The sequence below is a fragment of the Oncorhynchus masou genome, chromosome 25, assembly GCF_036934945.1.
Source record: "Oncorhynchus masou masou isolate Uvic2021 chromosome 25, UVic_Omas_1.1, whole genome shotgun sequence".
In the NCBI taxonomy this organism is placed as follows: domain Eukaryota; kingdom Metazoa; phylum Chordata; class Actinopteri; order Salmoniformes; family Salmonidae; genus Oncorhynchus; species Oncorhynchus masou.
This window is the reverse complement of record NC_088236.1, coordinates 16,122,671-16,140,971: the sequence shown is the minus strand read 5'-3', so window position 1 is coordinate 16,140,971 and position 18,301 is coordinate 16,122,671. Positions and strand designations below refer to the sequence as shown.

The 18,301-nt window shown below is 44.4% G+C and overlaps 1 pseudogene; it reads right to left on the bottom strand.

Annotated features, from left to right (window-relative positions):
* LOC135513594 (F-box/LRR-repeat protein 17-like) overlaps positions 1–5,361 on the bottom strand; it is a 558,551-nt pseudogene extending 553,190 nt beyond the window's left edge.
* Positions 5,362–18,301: the final 12,940 nt, after the last annotated feature.

Below are 18,301 nucleotides of genomic sequence, written 5' to 3'. Positions count from 1 at the left end.
GCTGGCTAACCAGTAGAGATCTGAGAAGGTGGGAGCTGGCTAACAAGAGAGAGAGAGAGGGGAGCTGGCTAGTAGAGATCTGACAAGGAGAGTGGGAGCTGGCTAACCCGTAGAGATCTGACTAGGAAACAGAAGGTGGGAGCTGGCTTACCAGTAGAGATCTGACAAGGAAACGGGTGGGAGCTGGCTAACCAGAGAGATCTGAAGGGGAAGGTGGGAGAGAGGCAGACTCCTTCATACCAATATTAAAGTTAGACTAGACACTGAGCGAGAGAGGAAGAGCCACAGGGAGATTAACCAGCTAGAGAGAGCGAGAGAGAGGGAGCGAGAGAGCGAGCGAGAGCGAGAGGGGGTAGCAAGAGAGAAAGAGAGATGGGGTGAGAGAGGGAGCGAGAGCGAGCGAGCGAGAGCGAGAGGGGGTAGCAAGAGAGAAAGAGAGATGGGGTGAGAGAGAGAAAGAGAGAGAGGTGGGGTGAGAGAGAGAAAGAGAGAGAGGTGGGGTGAGAGAGAGGGAGCGAGAGAGTGAGCGAGGGAGAGAGAGAGAGAGGGAGCGAGAGAGAGAAGGGGAGCGAGAGAGAAAGAAGGAGAGAGGGAGAGAGAAAGAAGGAGCGAGAGAGAAAGAGATTGAGAGAGAGGGGAGACACTGCATGTTCTGAGCGAGGGAGCCACAGGGAGAGAGAAGAGAGAGGGAGGGAGGGAGAGAGAGAGAGGGAGCGAGAGAGAAAGAGGGAGCGAGAGAGAGAGGGGGTGAGCGAGAGAGAAGCGAGAGAGAGAGAGAGAGAGGAGGGAGCGAGAGGAGGGGAGGGAGCGAGAAGAGGGAGTGAGAGAGAGAGAGAGAGAGGGAGTAGAGAGAGAGGGAGGGAGCGAGAGAGAGAGGGAGGAGGAGAGAGAGAGGGGGGAGCGAGAGAGAGGAGGGAGGGAGCGAGAGAGAGGGAGGGAGCGAGAGAGAGGGAGGGAGCGAGAGGGAGCGAGAGAGAGCGAGAGGGAGCGAGAGAGGGAGCGAGAGGGAGCGAGAGGGAGCGAGAGAGGGAGGGAGCGAGAGAGAGCGAGAGAGAGCGAGAGAGAGCGAGAGAGAGCGAGAGAGAGGGAGAGAGAGAGGGAGAGCGAGAGAGAGAGGGGGTGAGAGAGGAGGAGAGAGAGAGAGAGAGAGAGGGGGAGAGAGAGAGGGGGAGCGAGAGGGAGCGAGAGAAAGAGATAGGGCGAGCAAGCGAGCGAGAGAGTGGGGAGAGGGGCAGCGAGAGAGAAGGCGAGAGAGAGAGGGAGAGCGAGAGGGGAGATGGGGGAGAGAGAGGGAGCGAGAGGGAGTGAGAGAGAAAGAGAGGAAGGGACCGAGAAATGTCAAATGTATCTCACGTCATCTATCAGCGCAGCCGATATCCCCTTATACACAAGCTAAGGTTAGGATTATGCATACGGTTAGCAGAGTGGTTAAGGTTAGAGTTCAGGGTTAGGTTTAAAATCCGATTTGAAGAAGATAAATTGTAGAAATAGGCGGGGTTCATGACTTTGTGGAGCTGGTAACTAGTGACGACCCTACTTTGCAAACTGCAAGTGTAATTTTTAATTGGTTTGCCTCGGCTAATAACCCCCCTAAACATTGGCTCACCAGTTTGCATATTGTATATCACAGTTCTTTTCTCTTGTTTTTACTATAAAATAGGTGTGTCTTGACTGTGATAATGGTTCGGCAAATAACAGCAGTCTGCTAAATGAACAAAACAAGGCTGTCGACCATCAAGCACCACTGCTGAGGTTACTGCCTTTTAATAGACTGTGTTCCACAATATAATAGAACCAGTTAATATTACGATTTGAATTAAGGACTCTTAAAATGGCACTTGTTTTTTTATTCACCGAATATATATGGGGCAATTTAGCAATTATGATTTGTTATCTGTAATGGTTATGATAAATTAGGCATTGTTGCACTGTTGGCATATGGATATATCAGCACGTATCTTTTCCGCAGCACGGGCCTTGAGTTAAAAAGAATTGCTGAATTTTTGGGGAGTAATTTCATTTATCATAACTATTACATGCAAGTACTCTAACAGTCAAAAAATGTACAATTCCATCACTCATAGCCAACTAAATTCTCTCCTCAAAACATTTTAAAAGCTAGATTCCTTAGGGCATATAGGACAGGCTAGTCAATATGTTTATCCTCAGCCCGCACTAAATGTCTGCAAATGGAAATACTTGAATCCAGTTTTCTAGCTAAACACAGGAGACAACATGAAAACCAGCAGCCTAACTTTAATCCAGAGATAAGGACACTTGTCCCGAGACCTACAAGACAATTGTAAATAATTCACCTTGCCCACTTTCCTTTTTAACGAGGTGAAATCAATGCTTTAATCTGGTCCTACATTTCTCATTAGAATAGATATCGAGCTATTACATTTTATTTCTTAAAACAGTTGGGGAGAGAAAGCCCAGTGAGATAATGAGTCTTCTACGGAGAGGAGAGAGGGAAGTTTCCCTGGTCTTCTTAATAGCAGGCCAAATTAATGACAATATCAGGCCAACACAATGAGTGCGGCTAGACATAACAACTCCTAAAAATATTCACAACCCACTTCTCTCTGACACAATATAAAGAGGAAGCCAGAAAACCTTCCTTCTAATGTCTGAAAAATGACTGTCTGAAATTGATCCCACAACATTAGAAATATTATTAGCGCCGAAATGAATCTCTCACCTCACTATAATACCTATTTTCATAACTATTATGGTGATGAATGACATTTTAACAAACTGAGCTACTGTTAAAGAACTTTAAGTTGACCTAATTAATCAAGAGCATAATCAACCTGAGAGGAGAGAGAATATTTAGAGGAAAGGAAGGCAAATGCATTAGGTTAGAGAATAATGAGGATTATGATGCAAAGCTGCAAAGCCTAGATAGACCTGGAAACAGAAGTCAATTGCACATCTCAATACATACAGTACATATCCAGGAAAGCTTTTCATGGAACTGACAAAAGTAGAGGATTCTAGCCGGCCACTGTGGCTTAGTTAAAATCATTTAAAAAAATGATCTGACCCATGTATCAAGCCTCTCACAGAGTAAGACCTGTTGACTGTCCGCGTTCAGTAGTGGAGGAACAGTGACCTCCAGTGGTGGAGGAGAGACAGTGTCAGGGATCGTTCAGAAATAACACTGGGAACTGAGTGCATACTGCCGAGTGCTGAGGCAACATGTAAAAATGGGTAGGCTATTACAGACCTCAAGTGTTCCAGTCGTTCCTAGTCTTTTTGATAGCCTACTTTGGGAAAGAAGTGGACATTAACTTAAAATGGGGCCAGAGATTCAGGACGTCAGGATGTCCAAATCCCCTGCAGAACAGGAACACAACCTCGACACTTGCAGAGTAATGGTGTCTAACGGAAGTGACCAAGACCCCACCACAACACAACCAGCTAACATGGGAAGCTAGCTCAGAGATCACAGTGTGTGTGTGTGTGTGTGTGTGCCTTTTCCAGCATGATGGAGTACCTTGCCATAAGGCAAAAGTGATCGGGGAACAAAACATCGATATTTTGGGTCCGTGCCAGGAAACTCCCCAGACCTTAATCCCATTGAGAATTTGTGGTTAATCCTCAAGAGGTTGGTGGACAAACAAAAACCCACAAATTCTGACAAACTCCAAGCATTGATTATGCAAGAATGGGCTGCCATCAGTCAGTCAAGATGTGGCCAGAAGTTAATTGACAGCATGCCAGGGCGGATTGCAGAGGTCTTGAAAAAGAAGGGTCAACACTGTAAATATTGACTCTTTGCATCAACTTCATGTAATTGTCAATAAAAGCCTTTGACACTTATGAAAAGCTTGTAATTATATGTCAGTATTCCATAGTAACATCTGGCAAAAATATCTAAAGACACTGAAACAGCAAACTTTGTGAAAATTAATATTTGTGTCATTCTCAAAACTTTTGGCTACGACTGTACATGTCATCCAAAATGCACACAGTGCTCTCCCTTAGCCTGTGCCTCTTTGCATGTTTTCAACAGATTTTGTTTTGAGTTTGGGATTTGCGTTCCATTTGAAACAGATGTACCACGATCCCAACAGCAAAAATACCCCACCAACCCACACACAGTAAACACACATCCCAAATGAAGCTGTTACACATTATACGTCACGGAGACACCACTTAATGTTTATCGAGTAGCTTTTGGGACCTTCCAGAACATTTCCCTTTCATGGGTTAAAATTAAAACGTGAAGGCAACGTTTCCCCTACCACTACAGAGACAGACCATTGGTCTGCCAAGTTCTGCAGGCCAACTGAACACTGATGTCGCCTAAGTTCTGGTAAGAGAACTCACCATTTTGTTCTCCTGCATGTAGATTCTCTGCAGCTTGGGACATTCCTTGGCCAGAGACACCATCCCCTCATCAGTTATACTGTAGCACTGGCCCAGGTGGATATCCTTCAGCTCTGAACCGTGCTCTCCCATCTTGTGCCACGAGAGAGAGAGGGAGGGGAGGAGGAAGAGAAAAAGAGGGAAAGCAACACTTGTTAGTAACACTTGTTGCAAAACTTGGTTGATCGATTGAGTGGAGAGAGCGAGGAAATAAGGGGGAGGAGAGAGAGAGAACCTTTGAGTGCTTTGTCCATCAGTTTGTCCTGGTTGCCCACATGGACCTTGGCCAGCAGAGGGCAGTGTGAGGCCAGGGTGCTGAGAGACAGGTCACTCAGCTGTTTACAGTGTACCTCTGAAGGCCGGAGCAGTGGGTTGCCAAGGAACACACACCGTGGTCCTGCACGCCACAACAGTCTGAGATGGTCAACTCCGTCACATTCTGCCTCCGAGATGCTATCTTCACCAGGAGGTCATCATTTACCTGAGGGTGAGCGAGAGAGAGATACTATGGCTTAAGGTAAGGTTTGATGAGAAAGTGTTCCTTATATTCAAATAATAAACTTTTTATAAAATACATGAACATTACAAAAGAAGATAAGAGGTTTACAAACATTCTCTTGAAAATGCAATGTTACCTTAAAAATGCTCAAATATTCTACTCACTTATTGTAGGCCACTGAGAATGATTTGCTTCCAGAACTGGATGTCTAAGCAGTGGTCCCCGCCAGTACTTACAGACCAGCGAGGCACACAGACAGCGCTCCTTCACCGACAGGTGGGAGAACAGCTGAGATGAACAGAACACACAATAACATTTACAGATTGTGCATCCACCCACATCCAACCCATTTCAATTGTGTTTTTAGACTAAAAGGATTTTGAAAGCATCTAATCAGGCCTCCAAAAAGAAACTGCACCCTAATGGTAACATCCTACTTTGAGCAGCATGGAGGAGGGGAGGCTGTTGACGCTGGATGTGTCAATCATGTTGCAGCCCCTTCCCTGGTAGTCGTCACAGTCATGTGGGCAGAAGGTTGAGGAGTCTGAAGCGAATCGCCATCGAGAGCCATCCCAGAGCTGCCCTCGGTAGTTGAGGAGGAGGAGGGCAGGGGACAGAAGTAGAGTGAGCAGTGGCCAGTCCCAGGGTTAGAGGAGGCATCCCCACCTCATCCTCTGTTCTCCAGCCCTCCCTCAGGTACGGGGAAGGCACATCGCGGCCGCTTGCAGAAAGCACATCCGCACCTCCGAACACTTCTTCTTACACACCTAGGAGAGAAAGAAGGACCAGACACAGACCAACGAGAACCACATGAAGAGGGATTAGACAGATGATATTAGAAGCGACACCAGGACGTATTATGGTACTGGAGCAAACTGCTCAGACAGTGCCGGGTGATTTTCATCCTCCATTTTCATCCTTCATCTCTAAACAGGGACTGATTTAAACCTGGGACATCAAGTCAATGGATACTCTGGCCAATCAATGACATAATTAAGCGGTAACCATTTTTCGAGAGAAGATGGCCCATATAGATGAGACTCTGGGTCGGGAAAGAGAGAAGGGCATAAATTAACAGAATTTAACATGACACTTTATATTAAACTGTACAGATGTGTGGAAGAGATTTAACACAGCTAAACACTGCAGCACCACATAGGTATGAAAAAAACACTATAAAAGTGTTACCAAAGACTGTTACGAAGGTTGCTAAACCAAAATGTCTGCCTTTGAAATGTGACCCAGATGAATTTGGGCTATTCAGAGCCGGAACACCATCTACAGGGATAGACAAGTGTGATTCCAGTGAGTCTAACGCGAGACCCAGAAACGGAATGAGTTGAGAGAGGCAGGCAGCTCTTGTTCTATTTCCTATGAAGCCTAGAGACTGAGTATGGGAGACCAGAATGTATGCGTGTAACACTGCTTGCCCCCAGCCCATCGAATGTAACAGCCGGTGGCTTGTGGGCATTCTGAATTCATAGACTTGGACGTGTTTGCTGAGGACACATACATCTAGAACAGGGTGTCCAAGTCCTGACCCCTTCTCGGAACCAGGAAATAGCGGCCGTACCAGCCATTCCGGATCCGACATAGACACCACTCGGATTGGCCGCGTCTGGAGACTAGAGGTCAACCGATTATGATTTTTCAACGCCGATACCAATACCGATTATTGGAGGATCAAAAAAGCCGATACCGACTAATCGGACGATTTTTTTATTTTATTTGTAATAACAATTACAACAATACTGAATGAACACTTATTTTAACTTAATATAATACATAAATCAATTTAGCCTCAAATAAATAATGAAACATGTCCAATTTGGTTTAAATAATGCAAAACAAAGTGTTGAAGAAATTAAAAGTGCAATATGTGCCATGTAAGAAAGCTAACGTTTAAGTTCCTTGCTCAGAACATATGAAAGCTGGTGGTTCCTTTTAACATGAGTCTTCAATATCCCCAGGTAATAAGTTTTAGGTTGTAGTTATTATAGGAATTATAGGACTATTTCTCTCTATACCATTTGTATTTCATTAACCTTTTACTATTGGATTGTCTTAGAGCCACTTTAGTATTGCCAGTGTAACAGTATAGCTTCCGTCCCTCTCCTCGCCGCTACCTGGGCTCAAACCAGGAACACATCAACAACAGCCACCCTCAAAGCAGCGTTACCCATGCAGAGCAAGGGGAACAACTACTCCAAGTCTCAGAGCCAGTGACGTTTGAAACGCTATTAGCGCGCACCCCGCTAACTAGCTAGCCATTTCACATCGGTTACACCAGCCTAATCTCAGGAGTTGATAGGCTTGAAGTCATAAACAGCGCAATGCTTGAAGCACAGCGAGGAGCTGCTGGCAAAATGCACAAAAATGCTGTTTGAATGAATGCTTACGAGCCTGCTCCTGCCTACCACCGCTCAGTCAGACTGCTCTATCAAATCCTAGACTTAATTATAACATAATAACACACAGAAATATGAGCCTTAGGTCATTAATATGGTCGAATCCGGAAACTATCACTTCGAAAACAAGACGTTTATTCTTTCAGTGAAATACAGAGCCGTTCCGTATTTTATCTAAAGGATGGCATCCATAAGTCTAAATATTCCTGTTACATTGCACAACCTTCAATGTTATGTCATAATTACGTAAAATTCTGGAAAAGTAGGCGGCCCAAACTGTTGCATATACACTGACTCTGCGTGCAATGAACGCAAGAGAAGTGACACAATTTCACCTGTGTTACGGCTTTCTAGGTGGGAAGGAGAGTCGGACCAAAATGCGGCGTGTAGATTGCGATCCATGTTTAATAAACAAACGTAAAACACGAATCAATTACAAACACTACAAAACAAAGAACGCAACAAAAAACAGCCTATACTGGTGTAAATAAACACAGCACAAGGACATCAGGACACTAAGGACAATCACCCACGAAACACTCAAAGAATATGGCTGCCTAAATATGGTTCCCAATCAGAGACAACGATAAACACCTGCCTCTGATAAACACCTGCCTCTGATTGAGAACCACTTCAGACAGCCATAGACTTAACTAGAACATCCCACTAAGCTACAATCCCAATACAAACACACCACATACAAAAACCCATGCCACACCCTGGCCTGACCAAATAAATGAAGACAAACACAAAATACTTCGACCAGGGCGTGACAACCTGGTTAATGTTGCCTGCTAACCTGGATTTCTTTTAGCTAAATATACAGGTTAAAATATATATACTTCTGTGTATTGATTTTAAGAAAGGCATTGATGTTTATGGTTAGGTACACATTGGAGCAACGACAGTCCTTTTTCACAAATACGCACCGCATCAATTATATGCAACGCAGGACACGCTAGATAAACTAGTAATATCATCAACCATGTGCAGTTAACTAGTGATTATCATTGATTGATTGATTGTTTTTTATAAGATAAGTTTAATGCTAGCTAGCAACTTACCTTGGCTTACTGCATTCTCCTCATGGAGTGCATTGTAATCAGGTGGTTAGAGCGTTGGACTAGTTAACTGTAAGGTTGCAAGATTGAATCCTGAGACAAGGCTGAGTATAGCCTACGAAGATCTCCTCCACCGCACAAGCCCAATGGGGTGCAAAACCGTACAGGAAGATCACGTCTGTGACTCAACCCACTCTTGTGACGCACCCCTCCGAGGGACGGCATTGAAGAGCACGAGTAAGCAAGTGACTCGGCCCCCGTAATAGGATCAGAGGCAGGGAATTCCAGTGGACAGGGGAGCCGGCCAGGCAGAGACAGCAAGGGCGGTTTGTCGCTCCAGTGCCTTGCTGTTCACCTTCGCACCCCTGGGCCAAACTACACTCCATCATAGAACCTACTGAAGCGATGAGTCTTCAAAATATATCATCCAGGAGGATCCTCTTGATGGGGCTGTCCATATCAGCAGTCTGTGATATGGCCATTTCTTGGAAAGACTCCTTCCCCTCCAGGAGACTGTCAAACATGACAACACCTCCCCAACGTGTGTTGCTGGAAAGCTTCAATGCCGGGCTCTTATTCGTATCACTTTACTTGGTGAGGTAGATTGCTGCTATAACTTGATGACCCTTCACGTACCTAAACATTTCCTTGGCTCTCTTGTAGAGTGCATCCATTGTTTTCAGTGCCATGATGTCCTTGAGGAGCAGATTCAATGCATGAGCAGCACAGCCAATGCGTGTGATGTGAGGGTAGGACTCCTCCACTTTAGTCCAAGCAGCCATCATGTTCGCAGCATTGTCTGTCACCAGTGCAAATACCTTCTGTGATCCAAGGTAATTGATGACTGCCTTCAGCTCATTTGCAATGTAGAGCCCGGTGTGTCTGTGGTCCTTTGTGTCTGTGCTTTTGTAGAATATTGGTTAAGGGATGGAGATGACGTAGTTAATTATTCCTTGCTCACGAACATTCGACCACCCATCAGAGACGATTGCAATACAGTCTGCTTTCTCTATGATTTGCTTGACCTTCACTTGACCTCTGTTGAACTCTGCATCCAGCAAATGAGTAGATAAAGCATGTCTGGTTGGAGAGGTGTATACTGGGTGAAGAACATTCAGAAATCTCTTCCAATACACATTGCCTGTGAGCATCAGAGGTGAACCAGTTGCATACACAGCTCGAGCAATACATTCATCAGCATTTCTCTGACTATGTTCCTCCATTGAGTCAAAACAAATTCGGATTCCAGGAGGACCATGAGCTGTTGCTATCGATAAGTTGTCTGATTCATCGTTTTCACCTCAAATGGAAGTAGAGGGACTTTTGTCAGAGGTTGCTTGTTGTGAGCGCTGAGGGAACTTTATGCACTTGGCCAGATGATCCTGCATCTTTGTTCTTTGTTGCATTCTTCACATATTATTTGGCACAGTATTTGCAAATGTACACAGATTTTCCTTCTACTTTTGCTGCAGTGAAACGTCTCCACACATCATATAGTGCCCATGGCATTTTCCTGTAAAGATTCAACAAAAAATAGTAAAAAAATATTTAAAAAAATACAATTCCATGTACAGATAAATAGTTAAGAAGTTAGAATAAACAACTCCTTTGTAAGATAAATGGTTTCAACATGTATGGAAACATGTATGGAAACAGGTAAATTAACACTCCTCAGTTAGCAGGCTCAAGCAAGCTAAAACTCACACGGTAGCAAAAACTAACTAGCAGAAATTGTTAACAACTAAGAAATTATTTAAACACAATTTGCTGTAGGCTACAATTTATTAGTTAACAAAATATTATGTATGTCATAAAATATATTCACCCCACCCAGTATTGTAATCAAAACTTACCAGAAAGCATGTAGTCCTTGGTTCAGACAGGGTACTGTAGTAGTGTGGGCTCAATAGCATCTCATTAGTGTGCAAGATCTTGAGAATCAGCTGTACATGTGATGGAAGTGTGGGCTCAATAGCATGTGTGATGGAAAATGCACTGTGCATGCAGAGGGTTGCAATTCCATTGAATTGGGGATAGTTTAACAAAAATATGCCACAAGACCTAGAATTACCTTATGTATCCCACAAAAAAAGGTTCACAAAGGTTCACTATTATAAGCTAACTTTTTTGGATGAATTTAAGCAAAATTCCCCATATTCCTGGGCTTAACTTCCCATAGAAAATTACTGGAAAGTTTCCAACCCTTTTGCAATAGGCTACATGGTAAGATTGACTGATAATAGACGGAGGTAAAGACAGTTTCAGGTTGGATATTCGACGGATATTCGCCTGTAGTTTTCCTTACGTCCACCAACAGCAGCAGTGACAAATCAAATCTTTCTAATTTCAATAGCTCTTTAACGATTCCTCCTAACACTTTCAAAACTGGTTGTAGCTAACCCAATGGCATAGACACACATTGCACACCCTTTAGTTTGTCCATTTTCATCTCACATGATTTTACATGAATTTTTCAAAATGTAGAATTTTAATAGCTCCTTGGTCATGTGACCTAGTGACTTCAAACAAGGTTCAGAATATCCACTCAGTGGGCCTACACATTGCACACCCTTTAGTTTGTCTAATTTCATCTCACATGATGTTACATGAATTTTTCTAAATGTAACATTTCTATAGCTCCTTGGTCATCTATGACAATAGAGAATGAATTGTAAGCACCAAAGTGTGTTTGTCAAAATAATATCTGAAAATGTCAGTTGTTGAACATAATAATTTGCCAGTTGAGAACAAGTTCTCAATTACAACTGCGGCCTGGCCAAGATAAAGCAAAGCATTGAGACACAAACAACAACACAGTTACACATGGAAAAAACAAACATACAGTCAATAACACAATACAAAAGTCTATATATAGTGTGTGCAAATTAAGTAAGATTAGGGAGGTAAGGCAATAAATAAGCCGTAGTGGCAAAGTAATTACAATTTCGCAAAAAAACTCTGGAGTGAGATGTGCAGAAGATGAATGTGCAAGTAGAGATACTCTGGTGCAAAGGAGCAAAAAAAAAATATATATATAAATTAAATAAAAAACGATATGGGGATGGGGTAGTTGGAGGGGCTATTTACAGACGGGCTACGTACAGGTGCAATGATCTGTAAGCTACTGTGGGTGGGTGCTGCTATGGTGACCAGTGAGCTGAGATAAGGCGGGGCTTTACCTAGCAAGGACTTATAGTTGACCTGGAGCCAGTGGGTTTGGCGACGAATATGAAGCGAGGGCCAGCCAATGAGTGCATACAGGTCGCAGTGGTGGGTAGTATATGGGGCTTTGGTGACGAAACGGATGGCCCTCTGATAGACTGCATCCAATTTGCTGAGTAGAGTGTTGGAGGCTATTTTGTAAATGACATTGCCGAAGTCAAGGATCGGTAGGATTGTCAGTTTTACAAGGGTATATTTGGCAGCATGAGTGAAGGATGCTTTGTTGCGAAATAGGAAGCCGATTCTAAATTAAATTTATGACTGGAGATGCTTAATATGAGTCTGGAAGGAGAGTTTACAGTCGCCTTCCAGACTCATATTAAGCTTGGCCAGGTCAATGGATACGGCTGCACAGTTTAGTCTTTTGTTAATGGCGATTATGATATCGTTTAGGACCTTGAGCGTGGCTGAGGTGCACCCTTGACCAGCTCGGAAACCAGATTGCATAGCGGAGACGGTACGGTGGGATTAAAAATGGACGGTGATCTGTTTGTTTACTTGGCTTTCGAAGACCTTAGAAAGGCAGGCTAGGATAGATGGGAGGTGCAGAGCTGTTGACCGGGGTAGCGGTAGCCAGGTTGAAACCAAGCCAACCATTGACAAATGCTTATTGAAATTCTCGATTATCGTAGATCTATCGGTGGTGACAGTGTTTCATAGCCTCAGTGCAGTGGGAAGCTGGTAGCAGGTGCTTTTATTCTCCATGGACTTTACAGTGTCCCAAATCTTTTGGGAGTTTGTGCTACAGGATGCTGTTTGGAAAATTGAAAAAGCTAGCCTTTGCTTTCCTAACTGCCTGTGTATATTGATTCCTAATTGATTGCATATCGCGGGGGCTATTCGATGCTAATGCAGTACACCACAGGATGTTTTTGTGCAGGTCAAGGGCTGTCAGGTCTGGAATGAACCAAGGTCTATATCTGATCCTGGTTCTACATTTTTTGAATGGGCCTGCTTATTTAAGATAGTGAGGAAAGCACTTTTAAAGAATACCCAGGCATCCTCTACTGACGGAATCAATATCTTTCCAGGGTTCCCGGGCCAGGTCGATTAGAAAGGCCTGCTCACTGAAGTGTTTTAGGGAGCGTTTGACTGTGATGAGGGGTGGTCATTTGACCGCGGACCCATTACTGACGCAGGCAATGAGGCAGTGATCGCTGAGATCCTGCTTGAAGACAGAAGAGGTGTATTTAGAGAACAGGTTGGTCAGGATGATATCTATGAGGGTGCCCAAGTTTACGGATTTGGGGTTGTACCTGGTAGGTTCCATGATAATTTGGGTGAGATTGAGGGCATCTAGCTTAGATTGTAGGACGGCCGGGGTGCATATCCAGGTTTAGGTCACCTAACAGTACAAACTCTGAAGTTAAATGGGGGGCAATTAATTCACATATGGTGTCCAGGGCGCAGATGGGGGCTGATGGGGGTTTGTAACAAGTGGCAACAGTGAGAGACTTATTTTTGGAAAGATGGATTTTTAAAAGCAGAAGTTTGAACTGTTTGGGCACAGACCTGGATAGCATGACATAATTTTGCACGCCCAATTTTTCATTTTTTGATTTGTTAAAAAAGTTTGAAATATCCAATAAATGTCGTTCTACTTCATGATTGTGTCCCACTTGTTGTTGATTCTTCACAAAAAAATACAGTTTTATATCTTTATGTTTGAAGCCTGAAATGTGGCAAAAGGTCGCAAAGTTCAAGGGGGCCGAATACTTTTGCAAGGCGCTGTAAACACAACTTCACTCCACTTAACACACCGATATGGAATAATAATCATATTAATTTTTATTTATTTAACTAGGCAAGTCGGTTAAGAACAAATTCTTATTTACAATGACGACCTACCCCGGCCAAACCTGGACGACACTGGGCCAATTATGCGCCGCACGATGGGACTCCCAATCACGGCCAGATGTGATACAGCCTGGATTCCATCCAGGGACTGTAGTAACATCTCTTGCACTGAGATGCAGTGCCTTAGACTGCTGTGCCACTCAGAAGCATTTGAATGAACAAAAATATGTGGTCTGTTTTTTTTACCTTTATTTAACTAGACAAGTCAGTTTAGAACAAATTCTTATTTACAATGACGGCCTACATCGGCCAAACCCGGACGACGCTGGACCAATTGTGTGCTAAAAAAATATATTCAGGTGTGTCTCCTTGTCTACCATCTTTATATAGTGAACAGAAATATAAACCCAACATGTAAAGTGTTGGTCCCATGTTTCATGAGCTGAAATAAAAGATCCCAGAAATGTTCCATACACACAACAAGCTAATTCTCTAAATTGTTGTGCACAAATTTGTTTCCCTCCCTTTCAGTCAGCATTTTTCCTTAGCCAATATAATACATCCACCTGACAGGCGTGGCATATCATGAAGCTGACTAAACATCATGATCATTACACAGGTGCATCTTGTACTTTGTCACACCACACAATGCCACAGATGTCTCAAGTTTTGAGGGAGCTTGCAATTGGCATGCTGACTGCAGGAATGTCCAACAGAGCAATTACCAGATAATTTAATGTTAATTTCTCTTCCATAAGCCGCCTCCAATGTTGTTTTAGAGAATTTGGCAGTACGTCCATCCAGCCTCATAACTGCAGAACACGTGTAACCATGCCATCCCGGGACTTCCATATCCAGCTTCTTCACCTGCTGGATTGTCTGAGTCCAGCCACCCGGACGGCTGGTGAAAACTGACACATTGATGAAAATAATCATGGCCTCTAATCCTTCAAGCTGCATACTGGACTCTATTCCAACTAAACTACTGAAAGAGCTGCTTCCTGTGTTTGGCCCTCCTATGTTGAACATAATAAACGGCTCTCTATCTACCGGATGTGTATCAAACTCACTAAAAGTGGCAGTAATAAAGCCTCTCTTGAAAAAGCCTAGCCTTGACCCAGAAAATACTTTAAAAACTATCGGCCTATATCGAATCTCCCATTCCTCTAAAAAAAAATTGGAAAACTATTGCGCAGCAACTCACTGCCTTCCTGAAGACAAACAATGTATATGAAAAGCTTCAATCTGATTTTAGACCCCATCATATCGCTGAGACTGCACTCATGAAGGTGGTAAATTATCTTTTAATGGCATCAGACCAAGGCTTTACATCGGTCCTCGTGCTCCTAGACCTTGGTGCTGCTTTTGACACCATCGATCACAACATTCTTTTGGAGAGATTGGAAATCCAAATTGGTCTACATGGACAAGTTCTGGCCTGGTTAAGATCTTATCTGTCGGAAAGATATCAGTTTGTCTCTGTGGATGGTTTGTCTTCTGACAAATCAACTATAAGTTTCGATGTTCCTCAAGGTTCCATTTTAGGACAACTATTGTTTTCACTATATATTTTATCTCCTGGTAATGTTATTCGGAAACACAATGTTAACATTCACTGCTATACGGACGATACACAGCTGGACATTTCGCTGGAACATGAGGTGTTAGTTCTAGGTCCCAAGAAACAAAGTGATCTTTTGGTTGTACAGTCGTCTCAAATAACACTGTTAAGGATCTCGGCATTACTCTGGACCCTGATCTCTCTTTTGAAAAACTTATCAAGACTATTTCAATTACAGCTTTTTTCCATCTATGTAACATTGCAAAAATCAGAAATATGTGGCAGAAAAGTTCATCCATGTTTTTGTCACTTCTAGATTAGACTACTGCAATTCTCTACTTTCCAGCTACCCAGATAAAGCACTAAATAAACCTCTATTAGTGCTAAACACGGCTGCTAGAATCTTGACTAGAACCCTAAAATTGTATCATATTACCTTAGTGCTAGACTCTCTACACTGGCTTCCTGTTAAGGCTAGGGCTGATTTCAATGTTTTACTGCTAAAGCATTACATGTGCTTGCTCCTACCTATCTTTCCAATTTGGTCCTGCCGTACATACCTACACGTACGCTATGGTCACAAGATGCAGGCCTCCTTATTGTCCCTAGAATTTCGAAGTCAACAGCTGAAGGCAGGGTTTTCTCCTATAGAGCTCCATTTTTATGGAATGGTCTGCCTATCCATGTGAGAGACTCAGACTCGGTCTAAACCTTTAAATCTTTATTGACGACTCATCTCTTCAGTAGGCCTTATGATTGAGTGTAGTCTGACCTGTCTGTAGTCTGACCTGTCTGACCTTGCTGTCTCTGCCTGGCCGGTTCCCCTCTCTCCACCGGGATTCTCTGCCTCTAACCCTATTATGGGGGCTGAGTCACAAGCTTACTGGCGCTCTTCCATGTCGTCCATAGGAGGGGTGCATCACTTGAGTGGGTTGAGTCACTGATGTGATCTTCCTGTCCGGGTTGGCACGCCCCTCTGGTTTGTGCCGTAGGTGAGATTTTGTGGGCTATACTCCTTGTTTCAGGGTAGTAAGTTGGTGGTTTGAAGATGGTGTGGGGGCTGTGCTTTGGCAAAGTGGGTGGGGTTATATTCTTCCTGGTTGGCCCTGTCCAGGGGCATCGTCGGACGGGGCCACAGTGTCTCCCGACCCCTCCTCTCTCAGCCTCCAGTATCTATGCTGCAATAGTTTGTGTCGGGGGGCTAGGGTCAGTCTGTTATATCTGGAGTATTTCTCCTTCTCCAGTCTCCTGTGTGAATTTAAGTATTCTCCCTCTAATTCTCTCTCTCCCTCTCCCTCCCCTCACAGAGGACCTGAACCATGGGACCTTGCTTCAGGACTACCTGGCCTGATGACTCTTTGCTGTCCCCAGTCCACCTGGCCGTGCTGCTGCTCCAGTTTCAACTGTTCTACCTACGGCTGTGTAACACTGACCTGGTCACCGGACGTGCTACCTTGTCCCTGACCTGCTGTTTTCGACTCTCTCTCTACCGCACCTGCTGTCTCTAACTCTGAATGCTCTGCTATGAAAAGACAACTGACATTTCTACAACCACTGTGATTATTATTATTTGACCCTGCTGGTCATCTATGAACGTTTGAACATCTTGGCCATGTACTGTTATAATTTCAACCCGGCACAGCCAGAAGAGGACTGGCACCCCCTCAGAGCCTGGTTCCTCTTTAGGTTCCTTCCTAGGTTCCTGCCTTTCCAGGGAGTTTTTCCTAGCCACCGTGCTTCTACATCTGCATTGCTTGCTATTTGGGGTTTAAGGCTGAGATTTTGTATAGCACTTTGTGACATCTGCTGATGTAAAAGGGTTTTATAAATACATTTGATTGATTGATTGATTGATTGATTGATTGATTGATTTATTGATTGATTGATTGATTGATTGGGTTTATGCAGACAAATAATTTCTGCACAAACTGCCAGAAACTTCTCAGGGAAGCTCATCTGCATGCTTGTTGTCCTCACTAGGGTCTTGATTTGACTGCAGTTCGGCTTCGTAACCAACTTCCGTGTGCAAATACTCACCTTCAATGGCCACTGGTACACTGGAGAAGTGTCTTCTTCATGGATGAATCCCAGTTTCAACTGTACCGGGCAGATGACAGATGACGTATGGCGTCGTGTGGGCGAGCGGTTTGCTGATGTCAACGTTGCGAACAGAATGCCCCATGGTGATGATGGGGTAATGGTATGAGCAGGCATAAACTATGGACAATGAACACAATTGCATTTTATTGATGGTAATTTGAATGCACAGAGATACCGTGACAGGATCCTGAGGCCCATTGTCGTGCCATTCCTCCCCGACCATCACCTCATGTTTCAACATGATAATACACGGCCCCATGTCGCAAGGATCTGTACACAATTCCTGGAAGCTGAAAATGTCCCAGTTCTTCAATGGCCTGCATACTCACCAGACATGTCACCCTTTGAGCATGTTTGAGATGCTCTGGATCGACTTGTACGACAGCGTGTTCCAGCTCTGCCAATATCAGGAACTTCACACAGCCATTGAAGAGGAGTGGGACAACATTCCACAGGCCACAATCAACAGCCTGATCAACTCTATGCGAATGAGATGTCACTCTGCATGAGGCAAATGGTGGTCCCACCAGATCTTGACTGGTTTTCTGATCCACGCCCGTGCCTTTTTTTAAGGTATCTGTGAACAACAGATACATATCTGTATTCCTAGTCATGTGAAATCCATAGATTAGGTGTCACGTTCTGACCTTAGTTCCTTTGTTTTGTCTTTGTTTTAGTATGGTCAGGGCGTGAGTTAGGGTGGGCAGTCAATGTTTGTTTTTCTAGGTTGGTTGTTGAGTTTGGCCTGGTATGGTTTTCAATCAGAGGCAGGTGTCATTAGTTGTCTCTGATTGAGAATCATACTTCGGTAGCATTTTTCCACCTGTGTTTCGTGGGTGTCAGCCAGGAGCTGCCAGAGCCGTCAGTCAGCCAGGATCTGTCAGAGCCGTCAGTCAGCCAGGAGGTGCCAGAATCGCCCTTCACTCCGGTGCTGCCGGCACACGGGAGTGTGGCTATGTCAGGTAGGAGAACTGGAGCTGCCAGAGTCTCCCATCTGTCCTGAGCTGCCAGAGCCGTCAGTCAGCCAGGAGCTGCCAGAGCCGTCAGTCAGCCAGGAGCTGCCAGAGCCATCAGTCAGCCAGGAGCTGCCAGAGCCGTCAGTCAGCCAGGAGCTGTCAGAGCCGTCAGTCAGCCAGGAGCTGCCAGAATCGCCCTTCACTCCGGTGCTTCCGGAGTCTCCCGCCTGTCCGGTGCTTCCGGAGTCTCCCGCCTGTCCGGTGCTTCCGGAGTCTCCCGCCTGTCCGGTGCTGCCGGAATCTCCCGTCCGTCCGGTGCTGCA